Source organism: Mobula hypostoma, chromosome 2 (assembly GCF_963921235.1).
Source record: "Mobula hypostoma chromosome 2, sMobHyp1.1, whole genome shotgun sequence".
Classification (NCBI taxonomy): Eukaryota; Metazoa; Chordata; class Chondrichthyes; order Myliobatiformes; family Myliobatidae; genus Mobula; species Mobula hypostoma.
The window spans coordinates 181,650,815-181,659,858 of NC_086098.1; the positions used below are offsets into that span (position 1 = coordinate 181,650,815).

At 38.8% G+C, this 9,044-nt stretch overlaps 1 protein-coding gene across 3 annotated transcripts in view; it reads right to left on the reverse strand.

The window, feature by feature from the left end:
- Positions 1 to 8,841, reverse strand: part of LOC134360234 (eyes absent homolog 1-like) — a 284,150-nt gene extending 275,309 nt beyond the window's left edge. Inside the window, exon 1 of one of the 3 annotated variants that reach the window (XM_063074347.1) lies at positions 8,718 to 8,841. The gene's annotated coding sequence lies outside the window, so the exon portion shown is untranslated. Of the gene's footprint in view, positions 1 to 4,395; positions 4,837 to 8,717 lie in introns of those variants that run through there. The other 2 variants (XM_063074328.1, XM_063074337.1) reach the window with 2 other exon arrangements.
- Between the last annotated feature and the right edge of the window lie 203 nt (positions 8,842 to 9,044).

Consider the following 9,044-nt stretch of genomic DNA (forward strand, 5'->3'; position numbering starts at 1 on the left):
ACATAATAAATACATGTGATATGTAGTAGTTACATTTAATTATATGTGACGTGCAGTGTACTTTATACCCTGTGGGAAATGATGCTGTTTTCACTGGTAATAAATACACCAGAGGCAGTTTATGTGAAGTTACTGGTCACTATTGTAGGACAGGGTGCATGCTAATTAAGTTATTTATTTAATTATTGTGTATCCTTCCATGAATACAGGGATCTATGCATTTTGAAATTAGAATATTTCTCCATCATGCACATATTTGTGTTATGTGTAAGATATTTCCTTAACCATGCTGTTATTAATATGCTTACTAGCAACTATGTACAATAACTTACATGCCGAATAACACCTCACTTTCAGTGCACAGTAATATTCTGAACAATTTTAATAATGTGTATTTTTAATGAAATTCCATTTCATGTTTACTTATGCTCAAATGGAGTTAAAGATACATTGCAAGAAGTTAGATATGAAATTCATGTTACAGATTGACGTGGCATTCTATTCTGCTTAAGGCTCCATTGCTCATGTGTTATTTGGAGTGGTTCGTGTGTGCATGAAGCAGTATCTCTATTTATTAATTATTATAATACATCCCAAAAAGAGAACCAATGAGCATTGTGCTGAGTACGAGAGTGGTCAGTCTTCATGGCAAATTTTGGCAGAAGATTTAAAACACTATGAAATTCTGCATGCCCACAAGGTTTGGGGGGGATAAAAAGTAATTGTTAAGTGCAAAGCTGAATTTTCTATTGAACTCCAGTGATGTAAAGGAAAATGGCTGTGTCTAATCCTTTACAAAAATAGCTCAAATAAAATATGATTGAAGAGCATATATACATTTTATAAGCACACATGGAAGTACTTATACTGCAGAGTTCTGGATCATGGAAACTAAGCTCCAGAAAGGCACTGAAATTATAAAGGTAAGTTGAATTATAACACATTCACTGCACAACTCTCTGTACATTCAGAAATAGAACAATTACATTCAAGCTGGATTTTATGTATGTAATCCTGCTAAAATGCAACACACCTGTACCACTGCAGCATAATTAAGTTCCACAAAGATGAAATAATCGTATAATAGGTATGTTATTTCATTAAAAATTGTATCAGAAGTGTTTATTGAAGTAAACAGTTTAAACCATAATTTACCCCAAATAACAAAGATAGAAATTACAGTATTGCTTTTATTTACTGCAATTTCAATCAAATGTGCACAATCATGTCAATCACTTCTTAAAATCACAAAATTAAATTATGCAGTTTAAAGTTCCCAACATTATTCCAGAGATGAAATCCAAAATAATTATTTCTCTGTCTATCAGTACACCCCAGGATAACTCAGAACATAGTAGAAAGATCAGGGAAAAGAGGCTGATATTAGTCTCTGTGTTATTTCTGCATCCAATAAACATGATAAGTACATATTCCCTACCTACTGAATGAATTTGGCATTGTATAAGTTTAGTTATCCTCAATACTAACTTCATGAGGAATATAAATTCCTGTAATCGTGGTGCTTATTATCATTTTAAAAACACATTGTCATTTCATCCTTTCTAATACTATTTTCTTGTTAGCAGAGTAGTTACTAATTCAAGTACTGATGTTATTGTCACCCATATCAGTCTGTGATATTTCTTAAGAGAAATCATTAAATTGTAAATGGAAGGATGAACTGAAATGCTGAGTTCTGCTTATAATCTTTTCTGTATTTTCAGTCCAATGGCTCGTTAGGTAGCCAAGTGCTACTATTTCAGTAGAGCCCTGAGTAAAGAGCACAGCAGCTAACTCAGGGCAAAGGCTCAGCACAACAGAACCCTTTTTCACTGTCATTAAGACACCATTATAATTATTTGTCACCTAAATCTGGTTTATCTTCATTCGCCTGACTAGTAGAGGGTGTTGGTGGAAATCCATTAGTAGCAGTGTGATCAGTCAGGAAGGAAAGAAGAGTCCCTTTGTCTTTGCCGGACTATCTGTATTTTGATTGTCCTCTGAGTGAATCTTTCAGCTAAGGAGTGTAGCAAACAAACTAAAAGCTGCAAAGCCATGCCCCAGTTTTTCAGTTTCCTCCTCTGTCAGCAGCTCAGTGTTTGCTGAACATTTAAAACCTCTTTTTTATAAAAGACTAGGACCTTCACAAGCATCTTCTATAGCTTAACTTACTACTTTTTTTTGTTGGTAGATAAAACCCTGTATTTCCTTGTCTGCTTCTTATATTGTCACCAAACTCTGACCAGATAAAATTACCATCACGATTAGTCACATCTTTTTCCAAAGCAATCACAATTTTGTTGTTATCATCCTCGCTATAGTTGAAATTGCAACGTTAAAAAATTTGTATGCTGATCAGTGAGCCTACATGATTTGAAGTGAGGCTCCTTAAACAAAGCTTAATAAGCTGAACAAGCCTTCTGCCTCTGACCCTCTCTCACTTTATAAGAAACCTGATTAAACTTAAACTCCGTAGAATTCATATATTATTTTTGGAACCTTTTTCAACCACTGTAGGTCCAGTACATATTTTTTCCTAACTCTAAATTTTATGTTGGGATGTTCATTTATAATTCAAAAGTGTTACATCTTAATTTAAGGTATAAGTAAAATAATTTTATAAGTTGTTTTTTTGGCTAAAGTCTCTTGCTAAATTGAGTTGTTTTAAATTCCTATAGGTTTGCCAGGGACATTAAAAATGAGGATTGCCAAGAAGTCATTTGCAATGTACTGGCTATAGACGCAGGTTCAGGACACCAAAAGAACATATTTAAAGATTGTTCATTTTTCCTTCCTTACATAGAATCCAGAATGTCGAATAACAGTTTGCCTAAAATATATTTAAATAAAATAATCTCAGATGCAATATCACACTATTGCTTGCCTCTTTACATATTAATCAAGCAACTACACCTTAAGTCCCAATTCTAATTATTTTTAGCATTAAATTCTGATTATATCTTCAGCAGATTGACAGATGACATTTGTATAACAATTTTGAGATGCAGGAAAATCTTTTTGGTCCAATTGAGAAGGTCTTTGTTATTTGTTTAGTTTAAAGCGTTATACATTGCCTTTGTAATTAAAAATTGATTTACTTTGAAACTACAGATACTATTTCTCATTTTGTTCATATGTTTTAAGCACATGGGTGTTGGATGGTATTATTTTTTAATGGGTTCTATTTGGTTTCTTAGTTTTGTGGCTGCCTGTAAGGAGACGAATCTCAAGGTTGTATATAGTATACATACTTTGATAATAAATGTACTTTGAACTTTGATCCAGCACTAATCTACATTTTTAAAAAATACAATCGTTTTTCTTCATATTTCATGATAGAACTATAATGCCCCAGAAATCATTGTGAAATAAAACTTTTGAAATATTCTAGTCCTCTAAGATATTTAGATAGTCGGGCTTTATACCTGAGAGAAAGGGGGCCGAAAAAAATATTCATTTTTAAAAATAAATTATTCATGAAAATTAAGGATTTAATATTAATAAATAAAATTGCTAACATTTTTATAGAACATATTTTGTAACCGAAATAGAACTTGGACACTAAGGTCTGTAAAGTCTCCTTAGGCTTAGGGCAATTCGCAGATGAGTACAATTTGTTTCTGGCCCTTTTCATGCCAATTTTGACAAACATTATGATTATGTTCAATATCAGTAGGAATCCTACAGACCTCTCAAACACTACACACCCCTACTCCGCAACTTCTTTCCACATTCAGCTTTGCCGGTCGTTCTCGTCAGGCGAAACAATGACAACATTGATATTCCACTAACAAAAAGTACGAATATTTTAGCATAAGAATCACTCTTACACAGTTCGTTCTCTTCCTTGCTCTATTTAATTCCCACATCGCTATAAAATTGTAGTTTTTTACATGCCTCATATGTCTCTACTTGCATCATAAATAAGGCGAAAAATGAATGCCAACATCTGACGATCCAGAATCAAATTGCATTATCTATTATTTAACAGGGATCTTTGCTCTCGTTCAATCAATCTAATGTACTCTCAGTCTGATTCGTAGGTTATTTGTCCCGCTCTGGTTTTCACGCCAGCGTGAACGGTCGCGCACGAAAGTACAATTTCATAATTCTGTTGCCGAAATCGCCTCCCATTTACTGTAATTACCCCCCGTCATACAAGAGCTTGAAGATAATTGTGTTTCGGACTTCGGTAAATAAACCCCACTCTGTAGCTGTTCTGAACCCCAGCACGTTTGTATCTTTTCAGTATAATCTGCGGAGATGCAGCTGAGGTTAACGCAGAAAACCACTGGTACCACTCGTTTTACAAAAGATTCTTAGTTGTTAAAATGCATTTTACACGAAGCCAAGATGTACGACGCCGCGCGCAACATGAGGCGAGAGCGAGCTTACCCACCACTGCTCGGGCCGGTGTTCCTCCGTGTCTCCAAGGCAGAAAGTCTAACCCTGCAGCTGTTGCTATTCTGTAGAACTGTCGACGGTCTGAGAGCGGCTAGTCTGTTCCACACAATTTAACAGCAGCGGGAGCACGCTCGCGGTCCCAGCACCGATTCGTGTGTTGATGGATTCTTCAGGGTTTCCCTCCTGACTTCTAGTGGGCTTGGCTACTCGAGTTCTACAAAGCTGCTCTCATAATGAAGATGAAGGTCTTTATTTCCATGACATCTTAGTTCTGCTTTAGGCTATCTGAAGTGCATTTTTAAACTAGTCCCTGGCAGAGTAGTTTATGTACACTGACTGCTCCTGCTGTTAGATGCTGCTCTCAGTCTGCGAGGCAGTGTCCCAAACGAGACTTGCACAACTCTCTCTAAGACCCAAGGGATCCGGGCCAGCTTCCAGCAAAGCCCGAAATGACTACTAGCAGAAGGCACTGATAAATTCCACTGCAATCCCCTACTCCCCCCCCCCCGCCAACTCCCTCCCCTCCCCCTCTTCCTTTTCTCTTGATCAATACCCGGTCAGACTTTGAATCTGGCTCAATTAGATATGATCAGTAGCGCTCTCAGACAAAGACCCAGCCCAGAGCTGAATAACAAAAAAAGGCTCACCTTCTGTTTTCTTTGCTTAAGCACCTTACTACCGGGTCTGTACCAATTGCTTCGGGATTCTGGTGTACATCCCCCCCCCCGCCCGCTTTTTTTTCATGTTGGCTTTTAACAGCAAAAGCATTGATGTTTCACGTTATCGGTTGTGATTATTTAAAATGAATACCTTTTTTTATAGTTTCTTTTGTGGGGTGGGGTGGGGTGGGGTGGGGGTACCTTGGGTCCTAACGTACGCAATGCAGTTTTCATTAGAAGTAAGCCAAACAATGAATGAAGAGCTAGAATATTCCTCTACCTGGGAATGCTTTCCTTCGGGAAGAGAGACAGACAGAGCCGAAGAGCTCACCTTCACGGGACCACTTGGAAATGACTAAGGTTGATTTACATCAAGAAAATACCAGTTTATATTATACCAACGCATATATCTCCTCACTCACACACCACACAGAACTTTCTGTGATTTATGCCGCTGGGTTTATTATTTTAGTAAATACTTTATAATGCTCTGCTGCAATATATCAGGACACCAAAGACTTGAGATGAATGAATTACAAGGTAGTTACAGAAAACTGTTTGCAAAGGTCAGTAATTCCGTTGAATTGTCATTTGATGGACAGTCTAGACAACAAGTTATATCTTATTCTCAATTTTTCGGAAATTGTGAATTTTCTGTAATATATAACAGCTGGAATTAACAACGAAACGGATCTAACTTTTATACAGTCAGCCCAGCTTCTCTCTCTCTCTGTCTTTATGAGCTACGCTGTTACATGGAGTGACTCTGCTCATGGTCAGACCGCTAGGCGCATTGAATGGTTCCCAGTTGGACTAATGGAACTGCCTGATTTTCATCACGGTCCTCCTGATCCTGTTTTCGGGTTATGTCGTTGAGAACTCCAAGGGAACCATCCACAGGCACCTTAGCAGTAAATATCAGAGTACCAGAAGAGTTCGCTCGTAATCTTACAACAACCCTAATTTTCATCGGTAATGTGCAAAACAAAAATCTTAAATATACAAGCGCTGGATGATTTAATAAATATGTCAATTAGCGGTATAATTCTGTTTTTAAAGGAGACTAACTTGAAAGAAGACGAAGTTCCTTTGTTTTGCACAGGTGAAATACATAAGGTTTATTGTACTTTTGGTGTTCGCTGGAATTAGCATACAATGAATTCGTGAAGATTCACGTAGAGATCGTGAAGTGAACTCTGACATCTCCAAATTGAAAAAAATAGTCACCTCAGAAAATTTTGTTTCGAATGCAAGCCATTCAACTTGGCGATTAATTATAAACGGCAAAATTCAGTAAAGTCACAGAGGTACTGAATGTTTTTATCCCTATCGAGAGCTAACGATTAATTTTAACCTCCTGCTGAAATAAACGATAGCTCATCATGTCTATCACAACGGAAGTCTTTGCTCTAAACTACAATTTAACAAACCATTGCACAACTACTAAGAGCTAAATGAAGCTGCCGCATCCTGTACTGCCATTGAAGAAAGGTGCTGATTTCTCCAGAAATTCAGGATCAGAGGGCCCGTCTCAGTTCGCGAATTTATTTTTCAATTAAGCCAAACAATGCGCTTTGTGGCGTTTCGCGCCAGGTGTGGAAATGTTGCTCAGTGGTCAATGTTCCGATCAGATGGACGTGCTTGAGAGATCTCGCCAGTTCATGAGGTAGTCATTTCGATAACAAATAACTTTTTGATCAGCCCCAAACGCACTATTTTGCTTGCAGATTTGCTTACCAGCTCGCTCTTACTCTTGTAGACAAGAACCGGTCCAATATGGAACGATTCTTGGACACAAGAGAATATCTGTTGATTATAATTGCCACCTCAGAAAACGAAAGTACTGTAATATGAATGCCAGTTGTGTTAATAAAGAATTACCGAATTATAAATAGATTGCAAAGTAAATTTAGCAATGCTGGTAGAGACGAGAGAAAATGACTTAGAGCCCCCTCAACGCTTCTTGAGAGTGTGGCTTGCCATTGTTGGGACTCAGGTTACAACTATATCTAAACTAGAAACACAGACTCGGGTTTAATGAGTTTATCGAATGCAAAGAAAAGATATAGAATAACTTACTTTAGTTCTGGCGAAGGTTTTGAATTCAAAATGTCAGTTTATATTTTCGTTCAGTTGGCGCGTTTACAGTAACATTTTTTGGTGTATTTTTAATCGGGCTTTGGCATTAGATTTGGTCCTGTCTTTAACCTCCGTGACACAAAGAATAAGATTTAGAACATCAATATACTTCCTAGTCCTATGATCTTTGGACTATGCTGAACAGATACATAAAATCGACTGCTCTGTAACGGCCGCTCTACTTGGACGTTGCTGTTCTTGGGTGGTGAGAATGGGATGTGGAGCAGTGGTTAACTGAAGTATGTAGGAAAGTACCTTATTGGGTCTGCATGGTGGGTTTCTCTGAGCTGTAATTTGGGTAGACAACTGTTTACTTAAAATTGTCAGAAGCAGAAAAGGAAGAGGTTTCTGTCAGGGCTAAGCCACACACCGTTCGGACCAATGGTTTTTTCGCAGACTTCACCTGCAGTCTCCCTTGCACTTCAGTCTTGGCGCATAAACACACGAGATTCTGCAGATGCAGGAAATCTAGAGTAACACATGCAAAATGCTGGAGGAACTCAGCAGGTCAGGCAGCATCCACGGAAAAGGGTCTCGGCCTGAACCGAAACGTCGACTATTTATATTCCTTTCCATGGATGCTGCCTGACCTGCCGAGTTCCTCCAGCATTTTGTATGTGTTAGTCTTGACGCATAACATGGTTGGGAGATGCGGTATGCAGGTCACGCAGAAGGGGGAGGCGAGAGGGAGTCTGGTTATGTGCACCTCGCTGTATATGGTTTCATAGCAGGTTTGCAGAGGCTGGGGGGCGGGGGCAGGAGGAGAGGGTAAATACACCAGACTCCAGACCCTATGATATGAAGAACATTGGAACTGAGGGAAGTGGAAATTAAGAAGGAGATTGGGGTTGGATGTAACAAGTGTAATAGTTGGACTTAATATTGTCACCTAAAAAACGTGTTGCCATAGAATTGAACCTGTTGTTCATGGTTTATTCTAATATATTGACCACTTAAACGGATACTGTAGCAAGCAGTTGCTGGCTCTCTCGTCAATCCCAGTGTATTAACTCTGTGCACCATTTCAGCCTTCGTGTAGTCCGCTCTCGCCCTCGAAAACACTTGCCGATTCCACCACTGCATTGGATCCGGAGTAGCAATTATTTCGTTCTCCTTACATTTGTGTACAGGAAATGACATTGTACAATCTTGAATTCTCCCCGCGTGACTTGCTGCTTTGTCACGACAATATTGCCAGCCTCTATCCCCCAAAAATGTTATAAACGCGATCTATCCTAGCACCATTACTCTATAGCTAACGACTAGAAACAAAAAAAGACCTCCGAGTAAATGAATCCTATCTGAAGCCAGACTGACGACTGGACGTGTATTTAAAACCTTGTAGCAATTTGCTATCCGTCTTGAAACCCGATTCTTCCCAAACATAGCACAGAAACTTCGAATGCTTTCAACACTTTTTTTTTGCCGCGCAGTGTCAAGTTCACCCCCGGCAATTGAGAAAGTCTTTAAAACCCCAACCAAGATTTAATCTAACAACCTCACCATTAAACTCACCTTGCGCGCAGTTCAAACCTACGTTGGAAATCGAGCAGCAGGATGTGAGAAATAGCTCCATGGAGAAGGCTCGGTATTATCCAAAGGAAGCAGAACGCGATGCCAGAGAGGGCAGGCAACTCAGGCGCAGCATGCACACACCTAGATTTTAACTCGCGCAGTAAACAGCCCGACAGTACCGGAGCGGCCACTTCCCATATAAGGAAAATGAGGGTAAAATGATCACCCCTTCAGGGCTTCTTCTCAGCAACAACAACACAAGCGGAAATAATCCACTGTTTTCAAATAAACCAAGCATTACCGAAAATGATCTAGATAAGATTACAC